The 15057-nt window shown below is 46.2% G+C and overlaps 1 protein-coding gene across 7 annotated transcripts in view; it reads right to left on the reverse strand.

Moving 5' to 3' along the window:
- Ralgps1 (Ral GEF with PH domain and SH3 binding motif 1) overlaps positions 1 to 6796 on the reverse strand; it is a 225037-nt gene extending 218241 nt beyond the window's left edge. For 6 of the 7 annotated variants that reach the window (XM_038336143.1, XM_038336145.1, XM_038336144.1 and 3 more), the window contains exon 1: positions 6585 to 6796. The gene's annotated coding sequence lies outside the window, so the exon portion shown is untranslated. Of the gene's footprint in view, positions 1 to 6088; positions 6131 to 6584 lie in introns of those variants that run through there. The other variant, XM_038336140.1, reaches the window with a different exon arrangement.
- Between the last annotated feature and the right edge of the window lie 8261 nt (positions 6797 to 15057).

Consider the following 15057-nt stretch of genomic DNA (forward strand, 5'->3'; position numbering starts at 1 on the left):
AAATGTTGTAGCCACACCTGAAGCCCATAGCTCGCTGGGGTCACAGCACATACCTGTCTTTGGATAAACACTCAAGGATTTGGAGGCTTAGGAAGAGCCTGGAGATTAGGCTGATTTACAGAAAAACCATAGGTCTATCATGCCATTGCCCAAGAAGCCTGCTCTGGGCAGGGCTCTGAGCACTCAGCAGCAAGCAGATTTACTCCAAGCAGGAAGAAACACACACATAATGCCACATGTACAATAACTCAATGCATGGCTGGATCAACAATCGCACATGACAACAGTGAACGAAGCACCAAAGGAAGGGAGTCTATGAGAACTGAGTCACTTTTCACAAAGGGTTTTGGAAAAATGAAGAGGTGCACACCTTTCATCCTAGCACTCAAGAGGCAGAGGAAGGTGATTCTCTACGACTTTGAGGCCAGCCTGGTCTATACAGCAAGTTCCAAGACAGCCAAAGATATACAGAGAAACCCTGTCTCAAAAAATTGAGGCTGGGGAGACCCCTCCCCAAGTCACCCAGAAGTCATTGTTCCCTGCTTCTATAAATCCCACATTGCTCACCCCTGTTCACAACTACTGCTGGGCCCACCACTATGCTTTGTAACCAGAAATTGGAGTGTCTCTCTTCACATAGCCTGTGGACATTTTAAAAGCTATGTCTGGTTCATCCAGTGAACCAGTAACACACACACACACACACACACACACACACACACACACGCCATGTCTGTATGCCTACTGTCTTAGAGTTTCTATTCTGTGAAAAGACACCATGACTACAGCAACTCTTATAAGGAAATCATTTAATTGGGGTGGCTGGTGGCTTATAGTTTCAGAGGTTTAGTCCATTATTATCATGGCAGAGAACAACGGCAGCATGTAGGTAGACATGGCGCGCGATACATCTTGATCAGAGGGCAACAGGAGTAGACTGAGTGTCGTCACACTGAGTGAAACAAGAAAAAGAGACCTCAAAGCCTGCCCGCACAGTAATACGCATCCTCCAACAAGGCCTCACCTAATTCAACAAGGCCACATCTAATAGTGCCACTCCCTTTGGGGGCCATTTTCTTTCAAACCACCACACCTACAAACTGTATCTACACTCATCCTTAACTGCCCAGTGAGCATCTACTGACAAGGAATAGAGTCTGCTTTGGGCTGTGAGCACAGCAGCTCACCTGCTCCAGGCATCTACATGGCCTGCAGCTATGCTTTGAGTGCTCTGCTAGCATGATGCTCTCTCTCCGCTGCACAAACCCAAAATAAATCTGACCACCGGCACCCATCTTACAGACAAGGAAGCCAAGATGCAGGACCAGTAAGTAAGTTGCCACTATCACATTAGCCAGGGCTAGACTTCAAATCAAGAACTAAATAAAAAATCAATTCTTAATTGCCAGCAACCAAATCCCTTTTCCTTTCTCTTTCAGTTCTCTGTCTCACATTCAGATACATGGACTGCCCTTTAACCTATTGTTCACTGGGACCAAAGCCATTTCATTCCTAGAGAAAAAAAAGGGGAGGGCATCTTTTGTTAGTCTTCTAAACAATGCCTGCTAGCCAGGGCTGAGTAAACACCATGGGGTGGGGAGAGAAAAACCAGTGCTTACAGTATCAGAGGAATTCTATGTACCAGCTGGAACATTCTCTACTGTTGGAACCACTTTCAAATGAGAAAGGGAATACACAAGGTGGGGAGAGGGAAATCTGTATAAACTGCTACAATAGGAAAAAAAACCAGAATAAACAACAACAACAAAAAAAACCTGCTCACAGCAGCTGCCTCCAGGGAGAGGACTAGAAACTCAGACAGACACCTCCCAGCTGAGCTCCCTACTTGCTTAAAATAATCCCTGTAATTTTTGTTTAAACTTCTTAAGAGATAAAAATTTTACCACAATATTTAAAAGCAATGACTGTGACCAAGAAAGACCATGTGAACAGACTGCATGAGCTCAGTGTGCAGTGAGGCAGGGCTGTAGGAGGCTTTGCTTTCCTTCGGTTTTTACTAGTTCTTTGAGAATTTCTATAATGTGTTTTGATCACTTCACCCCAACTCCTCCCAGATCCATCCCTTCAACTCTGTTTCCTCTTTGTTTTTGTTTTAAACCCATCAAGTCCAACTTGTGCTGCACATATATTCTTAGACGTGTGGAAAACGTCTTAAGAGTATGGCAAAGGACTACACTTAAAGAAAACTGATTCTCACCTCTTCCAGCAGCTATCAATTGCCAACTGCTCTGCAGCCAGGAGTGGAACTTCATGTCCACCTCCCCTTTCCATGCTGGAATATGGTCTAGCTTCAACTTGCATGGGTCTTGTGCATGCTGGCAGGACCCCTGGGTTCCTGTGTGCAGCTGCCCTGCTGTGTCTGGAGAACACTGCTCTCTCATCTTCACCCACCACCTGCAGCTCCTCAGTCTTTCCACCCCTCCCTCTTTAATGATCCTTGAGCCTTAGGAAGAGGGACGTGATACAGGGGTCCCTCTAGGGTTGAGTACTCTACTGTCGCTGATTTTCTGCATCTTAACCAGTTGTGAGTTTGTGTTAACTACCATCTACTGTAAGAAGCAGCTTTCCTGATGAGGGCTGAGGGATGTTCTACTCTACAGGTATAACAGTAAGTATTAGGAGTTGGTTTAATACTGTCTATTTAGCAAAATCATTTAGTAGGTTCTTACCTGGGGCATATGACCTGTCTAGGCACAGGTTCTTGGCCCCATAATAGTTCCAGGTATTGGTTTCATCTTGTGGAGCAAGCCTTAAGTCCAATTAGAAAATGACTGGAATCTACCATGACATTCATGCCACTAGTGCACCAGTGGTCACGTCTTGCCAGGCAAATCACTGAGTTCACAGGGTTCTTAGTTGGGTAGGACTGAAGATTACTTTTCTCCTCTGATGGAATGCACAGCTAGAGGGGTAAACCAGGACTATGGAAGCTGGCCAGTAGGAATGAAGCTTCCAGATGACTATCAGTTTGGTTTCTCCATGTTCTATGATCCAAGTATGTGGTATCTTCAGCAACAGGGTCTTAACATCAAGTTCTGAAGAGTAACCAATAGCATTGACAATAGCCTATAGCATTTGAGGGTCTAAGGAATCTCAACTCTTAAAGGCCAACAACTCTTAAGAGGCTAACTAATACCTGGAACTGCACTTTTATTTGTGAGTCTGAGGTATCAAGTGGGACACTGGTATGCTGTTACAGGGTAACCCTATTTTAGCTTTTTATATATGTGTATTATGTATATATGAGTGTGTAATATATGTATAGATACATGTGTATACACACACATGTATGGAAGCTTCTATAGTAGATTTCCATAAGACTTTATTTATCCCTTCCTGTATTCCCTTACCCTGCCCTCCCAATCCTCATCCCAATTTAACTCTTCCTGTTTCATAGCTTTTGTAGATTATTTTCTTTGAGACCAGGTCTATGTAATCCTGAGGGGCCTGGAACTCACTGTGTAGACCAGACTGGCCTTGAAAGCACAGCGATCTATATGCCTCTGCCTCATGAATGCTGGGATTAATGATGTGCACCACTACACCTGGCCATGACACTCTTGTGCAACAGACAAAACCCATGCTAATGGCACAACAGACTTGCAAGCGGTGCTGACAGTCAGCCAGAGAAGCTTCCTAGAGTTGAACATCCTTCATCTGCTCCTTCAAGATTTGGTAACTCCCTACAAGCTGCCAAACAGAGGCTATAATGCTGTTTTATTTTCCGAAACAGGCAGTTGTGAGCTGTCTGATGTGGGTGCTAGGAACTGAACTCAGGTCCTCTGGAAGATTACCAAGTGTCCAAAATACTGAGGCATCTCTTCAGCTCCTATACAGATATTTCTAAAAGAACTAAACCACAGGTCACTGGCCTCCACTTTCCTGCTTTTCTGAAAGGTGTGAAGATTTTCAGCTTGCCATCAGAAGAAGCCAGAGCTAAGACTCCCAAGGATCGCACAGTCCAGCATTCTCCCACTCAGCTAAGAAAACGCAGGTCTGGGAAGGGAAGGAGACTTGTTTAAGGTTATGTAAGAAGCAGAGGCCTCAGAATCCCTGGTCCTCAACTCTTTGCATGCCACATGCTGTTCTTAGTAAGAGCTGTTGGAAGCCAGCAGGAGGGGACAGGGCAGGAAGAGAAAGGTACCAAGACTGGGTGCCAAGTCACTGAAGCACCTTCAGATAGCTTACTGATGCTTCACAACACTTTTACAAAATATTCAGGCTTGTTCTTAATTTTTACAAATAAGGAAACCAAAGCTGAGAAGATAAAAAAGCTGGTACTAGGTTACACAGCAGGAAGAATAGTGGGAGCTCCAAGACAATCTGCCTGTCCACCAAGCCAGAGTGGAGAGCAGGAGGCTGGGACAGGCCACACTGGTTTTAGAGGTAACAGTTTTCTATTATGCAGTTTTTTCTCAGCTCTGAATGCTAGCACCCCCAATAGCAAATTGAAAAGCCAATCATGGGGCCTGTGAAATGGCTCAGAAATTAAAGGTGCCTACCACCAAGCCTGAACACCTGAGTTTGATACCTGGGACCCACATGGTAGAAGCAGAGGACAGACTCCCACAAATTATCCTCTGACCTCCACATGCACAAACACAAAATAAATATAATAAAAACACTTTTAAGAAGAAAAATGAATCATCTCATTCTCTGGTATGTTCTTTTATTGTTAGCCACCAGGCTTGGGGCTTCATTCTGACACGTAAGATCTGAGAAGGGCAGCCCCTAAGAGACACTTGCATAGCTTCTGCCAAGACAGGGTGGAACAACTCACTCATGCTCCTTCTAGTCCTAGCACCTGCCACACAAGTGCTCCCCCAACAAGAGCCTATCCCTGAGATATCTCCATATTACCACTGGATCACCATACCAGTTGAAGTAAGGGAAGCCAGCACTGTGCTGTTTGGTCCCCAAAAGTCCTGAGCTTCTAAAATGAAAACAAATTTAAGCCAGCAAGAAGCGTCTGTCCACATGGCACAGACAGAAAGGACCGCAGGTCAGATCGGCCAACTACTAGTGAGGTAACATGGGGTACCCAAAGGTCACATGCAGATAAAGGATATTTCTGGAGCACAGGAGCCATATCGTCTCTCTCCCTTATCTCTGTCTCGGTAAACACCTAATGAAGGTCCGTGGTGCTCTTCATCCTGAAGTCTTCCTTCTGGAGCATGGCAGAATCAAGTTGAATGGGAGTGGGAGCATTCCATAAGGCTCTGCTATAAACCTAATCCATCAGCATAGAGCCCTCCCTGAGCCTGGGGTCTAAAGGTCAGCCAACAACTAAACACACTGCACTTTTCATTGACAGTGCCTCCCCAGGCCACAGTAGCCAGCTCCAAGGCCTCACAGGGAGCACCATGATCTGAAACTCCACTAGTTTGGAGGAGGGGTTTCTCAGCACAAACCTCATTCCAAACACTCAAGAAAGAGGCCTCATGTCACCTTTTGTCAAGCAATTCCCTCTGGCCATTTTGGAAGGTTACAATTAGGCATCGGGATGCTCATGTTGCAAACAACAAAACACTCAAAAAGGCAAAGATAACTCCCAGGCGTCACAGAGCCAGAAAGCGGAGTTTTGGCTCGAGTTCTGCCTCTTCACCCTCACTCACCACGCTATCCTTTCGATCTTTTTGAGACCAGCTTTCTGAAGACCTGCAGGAGCATCTGCTGCCGGCAGTCAACAATCCAGACCCCTTCCGAGCATCGCACCAACGACTACCCAGAAGAGCATACATTTTCCAAAAACCGATCAACCAATGAAAGCCAACCACCCCGCAATCCAGCCATACCCCTTCAGCAACAGGGGAGTTTAAAAAGAAAAAAAAAAAAATAGCACGCCGCACTTAGGGCTTGGCGTGGCACAGGGAAACAGCCGGCCTATTAACCAGGGGAACTGCGATCCTAGTGCCACTCCGCAAAGACACAAGCAGGCCTGGCCCGCCTCTCCTAGAGGCAGCCGTGGATGCCTCCAGAGCCCTCAGAGAAGCCAAAGCCGGGACAACGGAGACGGCAGTTTCCCTTCTCCCGGGTGGGTCCCACTCACCCACCCGCAGCTCCTCACCTGCGGCCCCGCTTCCGGACCAGCCAACGATCCTCAGCCCCGCCCCCCGCCCCTACAGGGTTTCCCCAGCCCCGCCCACTGCACCTGTGCTTTTCCCCGGCTCTCCTCGCAGCCCCCTCCCACTGCCGCCCCCCGCCCACCACACCTGAGCCCTTTCTCCGCCTCTAGCCCGCACACCGGTTCTAGTTCCCGTCCCTGGAGCCCGCCCAAGATCCCCGCGCAGAGCCCAGGCCCCTCGACTCCGGCCCCCTCAGGCCGCGGGCCCCGCCTCCCGCACCTGCGCCCTTTCCCGTCCCCCCCCCCCCCACACGCTGTCATTCGCGCCCCAGGGACCCGAGCCGTCCATAGCTCCGCCCCTCAGCCAGGCCCCGCCCTCGAGCCCAGGCCCCGCCCCGGCCCCTCAGGCCTGGGGTCCCGCCCCCCGCACCTGCAGCTACTCGAGCCCCGGGCCCCTCCCCCCCCCGCCCCACCCCGCCCCGCCAGCGGCTCCTCTCACCGCCTCTCTCGCCGCTGCAGTCCCGGCTGGTCACCTTGACGCGAGCCACAGTGGCTGCCGCCGCTTCCTCATGGCCCTGCGAGAGGCCCAGCGGCAGCGGCGCCTTCGTTCCGAGGCCGGGGCCGGGCCAAGCCGGGTTGAGAATAGGCCGGGCGCAAGCTTGAAACGCGGGGCCGACGCGGGAGCCCAGCCGGTGCCCAGCCGCAGTAGGAACCGTCCACTCCCGGGCCTGAACGGCAGGCTGATCAGCCAATCAGAGTGAAGCACCATACCGCGCTTCTCCAACCAGCTTGTCGCAGGGGCGGAGACACGCAAATGAACCGGCTGGTAAAGCCAGTGCGCAGCCGCTGCAGCAGCGGTCCCCCACCGGCCTCGGCAAGGGCTTCAGCCTCCAGACGCTCAGGTTTGCAGGGATGTTGGGCCACCCTCTTCGGGCTCAACCACCCGCCACACCCACCCCCTACATTGAAATAGCCGTACGCTTATTCTGCACGCATCCTTCCAGGCCTCACCCAGTGTCCCACTTAAATTTCTACCTAGAGTTTCTCGTTTTCAACAACAAAAAAATGGCTTTGTGAGCAAGACATCGCCACCTTAGCACCCATTCTTTACGACTCAGAGATAATCACAGTCCAGTCACACACTTTGAAATTCTTGGGGCTGATCCATGCATTTCACAGCTAGTAAAAGTTAGGCCTGAGGAGGGTCTTGCCCAAGACCATACCAGATTCAAAGCTGGGGGGTGGGCCTAAAAGCTGTCTCCCTGCACCCAGGCCTTTTACGCTGGGCCAGGTATATGCAGTGAACAGAGGTTGAGTCACTGGCTAAAAGACACAGGTTTACAAAGACCGTGGAAGCCAGGGGCGGCTGTGAAGGCCTGAAGGTCGGGAACCACAGAGAAAGGAGATAGGGTGCTTTTTGGACAGGTAGACAAGATCATCGCTTTGATACCTTTGTAATTCGTGGTGCTGTAGCATTAGCGTATGGAAAGATTTCGATTGCACTATCCAAAAGAAGAGGGAGGGGGGAAACAATAGAGTAAGCAAAATTAAACCTTCTAAGTGTAGGGTTGTGGAATACGGCATCTCTGAGGCAAACGTCTACTATTTTGCATTAAGAACACAGTAATGATCAAATAATAGTCTTAGCTGTTTCCCTTAAATAAACCAAAAAGATGCATGGTGTCATGGTTCTGGAAGATGCTGAATCCAGAGATGTGCAGGGTGAGAACAGAGTGCAAAAACTTGAAGGAGATTAGGGAGATGGCCCTGAAGGTGAGAGTGTTCGGTGGACAAGCAAGAAGACCGAAGTTCAAGTGCTCAGAACACACATAAGAAGACGGGCATGGTTGTACAGCTACTTGTAGCCCTACTGCTTAGGGCTGGACGATGAAAGCAGGAGACTTGCTGTGGTTTGCTGACCGCCAGGTTCAGTTTGAGACCCTGTCTCAAGGGAATAAGATGGAGCTTGTAGAACTGGACACTTGACATCCTCCTTTGGCCTCTGCAAGTTCATGAGTGTGCATCACCTGCATATACACAAACCACACACACACAAAAAATTGTAACTTTTTATAAATATTTATAAATTATTATAAAGCTTACAGGGACCTGCTGCTTGAGTCCAAGCACTGTTTGTGTCAGCAGCTAGATGTGTGCACACATGCCAGCTATTTTTGCATGCTCAGATTCTTTATGGCAGATGAATGTTAAGAAGGCTGGAGAGCTGGCTATGCTGTTAATAGTGTGTACTGCTCTGGTAGAGGATCCAAGTTCAGTTCTAAGCACTCATATCAGGTGTCTCACAACTACCTATGACTCCAGGTCAAGCTGTCACCTCTGGCCTCTACTTTCACAGGAACCTGCACTTGTATGTAAATATTCACACAGACACACACACACACACACACAGAGAGAGAGAGAGAGAGAGAGAGATTTAAATGCGTTTTTAAAATAATTTTTAAAGAATATTTTTGCAGGGCGGTCATGGCACACACCTTTAATCCCAGCAGTTGGGAGGCAGAGGCAGGCGGATCTCTGTGAGTTCAAGGCCAGCCTGGTCCACAGAGTGAGTTCCAGGACAGCTAGGGCTACAAAGAAAAACCCTGTCTCAAACAACAACAACAATAAAAAAAAAATCTTGTCAGGTAGAAGTGGTGCATACCTTTAATCCCAGAACTCAGGAGGTAGAGACAGGTAGATCTCTTGAGTTCATGACCAGCCTGGTCTACAGAGTAAATTCCAGGACAACCAAGGCTGTTACACAGAAAAACCCTGTCTTGAAAAACCAGTCCCAAGGGATCTGACCCTCTCTTCTGACCTCCTGAGCACCAAGCACACACACGGTGCACATACATACAGGTGAACAAAACATACACATTAAAAACCTTTTTAAATAGTGGTCTGCCTTCTTGTCTCAGTTCTCAGCACTAAGTGCCTTTCTTCATTTATTGCTATCTTTTGCATCTTTGTGCTTTTCTGGCGACTTAATTGTGTCAAGTGGTCCCTAGGCATAATGCTGAAATGCCATTTAGAGTTTCTAAGCATTGCAGGCTGTTAGGTACCTTACTGAGAAAGTAACTGTGTTATAGAAAGCATACATATGTCGACAGAGGTTTCTGTCCCACCAGGACCCACAGCCATTCAGTCCTAAAGAAACACACAGAGGTCTATATTAATTATAAACTGGTTGTCCAGGTAGCTCAGGCTTCTTATTAACTCTTATAACTTATATTAGCCCATAATTCTTGTCTGTGTTAGCCACATGGCTTTGTACCTTTTTCAGCAAGGCAGTCACATCTTGCTTACTCTGTGTCTGGGTGACGACTGCAGACTGAAACATCCTTCTTCCCAGAATTCTCTCTTCTTCCTGCCTGATCACCCTGCCTATACTTCTTGCCTGGCTATTGGCCAATCAGCATTTATTTAAAATACAAGTGACAGGGTGCAGACCATTGTCCCACAGCATTTCCCCTTTTAAAAAACAAGAACTCTGAATCAAATCTCCTTGGTTTAACTTTTCTACTGACTGTTATCCATAACAACTTGTAACCAACTTTGTAAACAAAGGCAAACATCCATAATACATTTTTTGGGAATGTGGGCATAGTTTTCCAGGCTACTTCCTGCTAATTGGGGGCACTGATAATCTTATGGAGACCTAAAGAAAATTTAGAATTATGATCAAGTCCTGACTGGAGATGATCAAGCCTCACAGAATCTGTCTTTACTGTATATCTCTTTTTCTGACCACATGAGTCTTTAATTCACTAAGAATATGGCTAGGATTAAAGCCGTGCTTTGACAACTGGATCCTGCCCATTCCTTAGCTTTTTTCTGAGAGTCTAGCCTCATGGCAAAAACAAAAACAAAAACAAAAAAAACCTCAGTGGCATTTCAAAGTTCCTGCCACCACCAAAAAGTATGCAGTCAGCTTTTCATCAACACCATTTAAGTGTTTCATGGCAGGACCTCTTAAAACAGCTGTAGGGTTTTGCAGCTAAAGCTGAGTCAGGAAGCCTCTCTTAAATGAGAGCGCTTGCCTCTAGCAAGAAGAGCTCACCCAAGAAAGTGCTGCTATCAATAAGCCATGCTTAACTCTATTATTTTCTGTCTAGAATTACTTTTCAAGTTCTCTCAGGCTTTATGTGGATGTAGCTGTCCACATTCGGTGCCATTCTGTTGACAAAGGCTTCTGTCCCACCAGGTCCCACAGCCATTCAGTCCCAAAGAAACACACAGAGGTCTATATTAATTATAAATTGGTTGGCCAGGTAGCTCAGGCTTCTTATTAACTCTTATAACTTACATTAGCCCATACTTCTTGTTTATGTTAGCCATATAGCTTGGTACCCTTTTCAGCAAGGTAGTCACATCTTGCTTGCTCTGTGTCTGGCTTTCTCTGTGTCTGGGTGGTGACTGCAGACTGAAACTTCCCTCTTCCCAGAATTCTCGTTGCCCCGCCTCTACCTCCTGCCTGATCACCCCGCCTATACTTCTTGCCTGGCTATTGGCCTATCAGCGTTTATTTAAAATACAAGTGACAGGATGCAGACCATTGTCCCACAGCATACATAGTTCTATTGGTTGAGATAGACAGATGATTAACAAATATGACTGACAGATGATTAATAGATGTGATTGATAGATGATTAATAGATATAAATGATAAATAATAGATGTGACTGATAGATAATAGATATGACAGAGGGATGATAGGTAGATAGATATGATAGATAACTAAATATTGACATATCACAGGACAGTGGTGACACTCACCTTTAATCACAGCCCTTGGGAGACAGAGGCAGGTGGATCTCTGTAAGTTTGAAGTGAACCTGGTCTACAGAGTGAGTTTCAGGACAGTCAGGACTGTTTCATAGAAAAACTCTGCATCAAAACACCAAAAAAAAAGGGGGTGTCTTTTTTACCATAAAAAAAGGAACACAAAATAAAATAAAATAAAATTATCCAAGATGCTGTTACTTGGCTGAAAAGTGTTGTGACCAAAGAGTCACAGGAATCAATCTTCATGGAACAAGTGTTCATTGTTTTTTTAATATTTATTTATTTATTCATTATGTATACAATATTCTGTCTGTGTGTATGCCTGCAGGCCAGAAGAGGGCACCAGACCCTATTACAGATGGTTGTGAGCCACCATGTGGTTGCTGGGAGTTGAACTCAGGACCTTCGGAAGAGCAGGCAATGCTCTTAACCTCTGAACCATCTCTCCAGCCCCTGTTTTTTTTTTTGTTTTTTAAAGATTTATTTATTTATTATGTATACAACATTCCTTCCATGTATGCTTGCATGCCAGAAGAGGGAACCAGATCTCATTATAGATGGCTGTGAGCCACCATGTGGTTGCTGGGAATTGAACTCAGGACCTCTGGAAGAGCAGTCAGTGCTCTTAACCTCTGAGCCATCTCTCCAGCCCCCTCACTGTTTTTTTAAGCATTCACAACAATAGGACATAACTACAACAAATAATGATAAAGAGCTACACTTCTAGATTATTAACTAGTAGCCCTTCCGACAAGGAATGCTGGGAAATGTAGTTCTCCAACTGACTTGTTTCTCAAAACAGGGTTTCTCTGTGTGGCTCTGGCTATCCTGAAACTTGCTCTGTAAACCAGGCTGACCTTGAACTCACAGAGATCCACCTGCCTCTCTCTGCCTCCTGAGTGCTGTGATTAAAGGTGTGTACCACCACTGCTAGGCTCTCAGACTGACTTTTAAATCCTGTATTACATTGGTGAATACAAAGAAGAAACATGTTTCTGATCTGTCAGACAATTCACCACAATAGGTGGAACCATTCAATGCTTTAGAAAAAAAACTGGTTGTCCTAAAGTCTACATGTGTGTATGTGCAGTCCATGCACATGCGTGTAGAGACTAGAGGCCAGAACTGAGCATCTTCCTCAATCACTCTGTACTTTCCCTTCTGAGACAGGGTCTCTCATCCAACCAGGAACTCACCAGTTTGGCTAGACTGATTGACAACAAACTCCAGAGTGACAGGGTGATAGAAGAAAGGTTCTTCCCTCTTGTGTTCATGCTGAAGCCATTTTAGGTTTAACTATAATTTGATCTTGATGGGAAGCCCTGTGATAAATCCCCCAACTCTATTCTAGGAACCCAAGGTCAAGATGTCCAGCTAACTTCTTTGTTAAATTGCCTGGTTGTATGATATCTCCGCTTCATGCCCAGCTAACCTCTTATCTTAGCTTCTGCTAAACTGCTTACTTACATAAAAACGTGCCCCTAGAGCTTCTGAGCAAGATAACAGGAGGGGGGTTGCCTTTAAACACCCCTTGCTCTAAATGCTTGGTGCTACGCTTGGGCCCTGAATGCCTGAGTGTGGTCTCCACTGTCTGGAATAAAGACTTTCAATTGGCTACAGACTGTGTCTGAGTGATCTTCTCTGGTGGACTCCCTGTAACACCAGGGATCCACCTAACTCTGTTTTCCCAACATTGAGATTACAAGTGTACCATCATGGCCAGCATTTTATGTCGGGTATCTGAACTCAGGTCCTCATGTTTATACAGTAAGCTATCTTCTGAACCCTTACCATATAATTTTGAGTGTATATGTGTTGGGATTGAAACCTGGGCTTCATGAATGCTAAACACCCTACTCTACTATTGAGTTATACCTCAACCCCTATAATATATGTATTTAGTTTAACTCCAAGTAAAACTATCTCTTTCTTGCTGGGCAGTGGTGACACATACCTTTAATCCCAACACTCAGGAGGCAGAGGCAAGTGAATCTCTGTGAGTTCAAGGCCAGCCTGGTCTACAGAGCAAGTTCCAGGACAGCTAGAGCTGTTACACAGAGAAGCTCTGTTTCAGAAAAAAAATCTATTTCATACGCAGCACCAGAACCTTATTGTTGTGGAATATTGCTTTAACTGGACAAAAATGTTCTACATTTGTTTATGCTGAAGAATATTACTTTAACTATGTGAAGTTATGTAAAGTACTTCATTTGTTTATGCTGTATTTGTTTAATGATGTAAGGATGTGTTTTTAATTAAGTAAAAATGTGTTGCATTTGTTTTACCTTGCCTGCCTAAGGCACCTGATTGTTCTAATAAAAGCTGAATGGCTAATAGCCAGGCAGAAGGATAGGAGGGGCTAGCAGGCAGAGAGAATAAATAGGAGGAGAAACCTAGGCTTGGAGAAGAATTAGAGAAGGAGGGAGAGAACAAGGAGAAAGAGAGGGATACACCAGGGGGCCACCAGCCAGCTGCCAGACAGACAGACACTGGAGGAAGCAGGAAAGTATACAGATATAAAATATACACAAGTAAGAATGGGGCAGGGAGCGGGGAAACCTCAGAGACAAAAGGTAGAAAGAGTTAGCCAGAAACAAGCCTAAACTACGCCGAGCATAACTAATAAGAAGTCTTTGTGTCTAGCTGGGTGTGGTAGTGCACGCCTTTAATTCCACCTCTTGGGAGGCAGAGGCAGGCAGACCTCTGTGAGTTCAAAGCCAGCCTGGTCTACAAAGCAAGTTCCAGGACAGCTAGGACTGCTATACAGAGAAACCCTGTCTCGAAAGAAAAAAAAAAGAATAACAGATGGGGCAGGAGAGATGGCTCAGCAGTTAAAGCATTAGCTGCTCTTCCAGAGGACTCAGCCTTAATTCCCAGCACCCACATGGCAGCTCGCAACTGTCTGTAACTCAAGTTCTAGGGGATCTGACACCCTCACACTAACGCACATAAAATAAAATCAAATAAATTATTAAAAAATAAAAAAATGGGCCGGGCGGTGGTGGCGCAAGCCTTTAATCCCAGCACTCGGGAGGCAGAGGCAGGCGGATCTCTGAGTTCGAGGCCAGCCTGGTCTACAAGAGCTAGCTCCAGGACAGGCTCTAGAAACTACAGGGAAACCCTGTCTCGAAAAACCAAAATAAATAAATAAATAAATAAATAAATAAATAAATAAAAAATAAAAATAAAAAAATGAGAAAAGGCCAGCCAGATAGCTCAGAGAGTAAAGGTATTTGCTACTACTCCTGATGATCAGAGTTCGATCCAACCAAGGGAGAACCCATTCCTGAAAGCTCTGCTCCATTGTTGAAATTCCTCCCCTGGGGAAGAAGCAAACAACATAAACCTTTCTCCTAAGGTCCCAGTGGCAAATCAAGGTGTGATTCACCAAAGTTCACTCTGGGGAGCTAATGAGTTTATTATGCTAGTTTACAGAGGAATGAGTGAGGGGTGGGGCAGAAGCGTGGGTGACCTCCAAAGCAACCCCGCTGAAAGGCTGTACCAAATGTGAATGAGGACTTCCCCCGTGGCTGTTTAAATGGAAAATGGGGAGTGGAGGAAGCCTGGAGTAACTGAAGTAAGAAAATGTGCATTGTTGACTTGGGCATGGGCACATCATGGACACCCAAGACCTCAGACTCATGGGAACTGGCAAAGTCATTTCCCGCGTGGACCAGGTTCAAGAGGGGATGGCCAAGCTTTCTTCAGGGGTCTGAGTAAAAATGTTTACAGACTGAGACTTCGGCCTAAAGACCTCTACTGAAACTAGCTAATCCCCCGACACCCGCCACACACAACCAGCGCTATACCTAATAATCACACTGAAGTTCCAGGTTGCCAAGGGTAATAGATGCCACTTCATCAGAGTGAACACATCCCACCTGACCCCACCTTATATGTACATGTTTGTCTTCATTCCCTCAATGGCCCTAGTCAGGGATCCAGGCCTCAGGCTCAACCTCTCCTGTTCTTAACCATGTATATGCTCTGGCCCTTCCCTGGGCAGCTAAGGCAGGATGGCATACCGCTAGTTGGCAGGAGTGACTGGGTACTCAGGTGAGGGTCCCATGACCTTCTCCTCCCCGACTTTCTAGGAGAGGACATCAATAATCAGTAAGTCCAGGTATGATGGGTTGTTTTTTTGTTTGTTTGTTTTTTGTTTTTTGTTTTTTGTTTTTTTGTTTTTT

Source organism: Arvicola amphibius, chromosome 7, assembly GCF_903992535.2.
Source record: "Arvicola amphibius chromosome 7, mArvAmp1.2, whole genome shotgun sequence".
In the NCBI taxonomy this organism is placed as follows: domain Eukaryota; kingdom Metazoa; phylum Chordata; class Mammalia; order Rodentia; family Cricetidae; genus Arvicola; species Arvicola amphibius.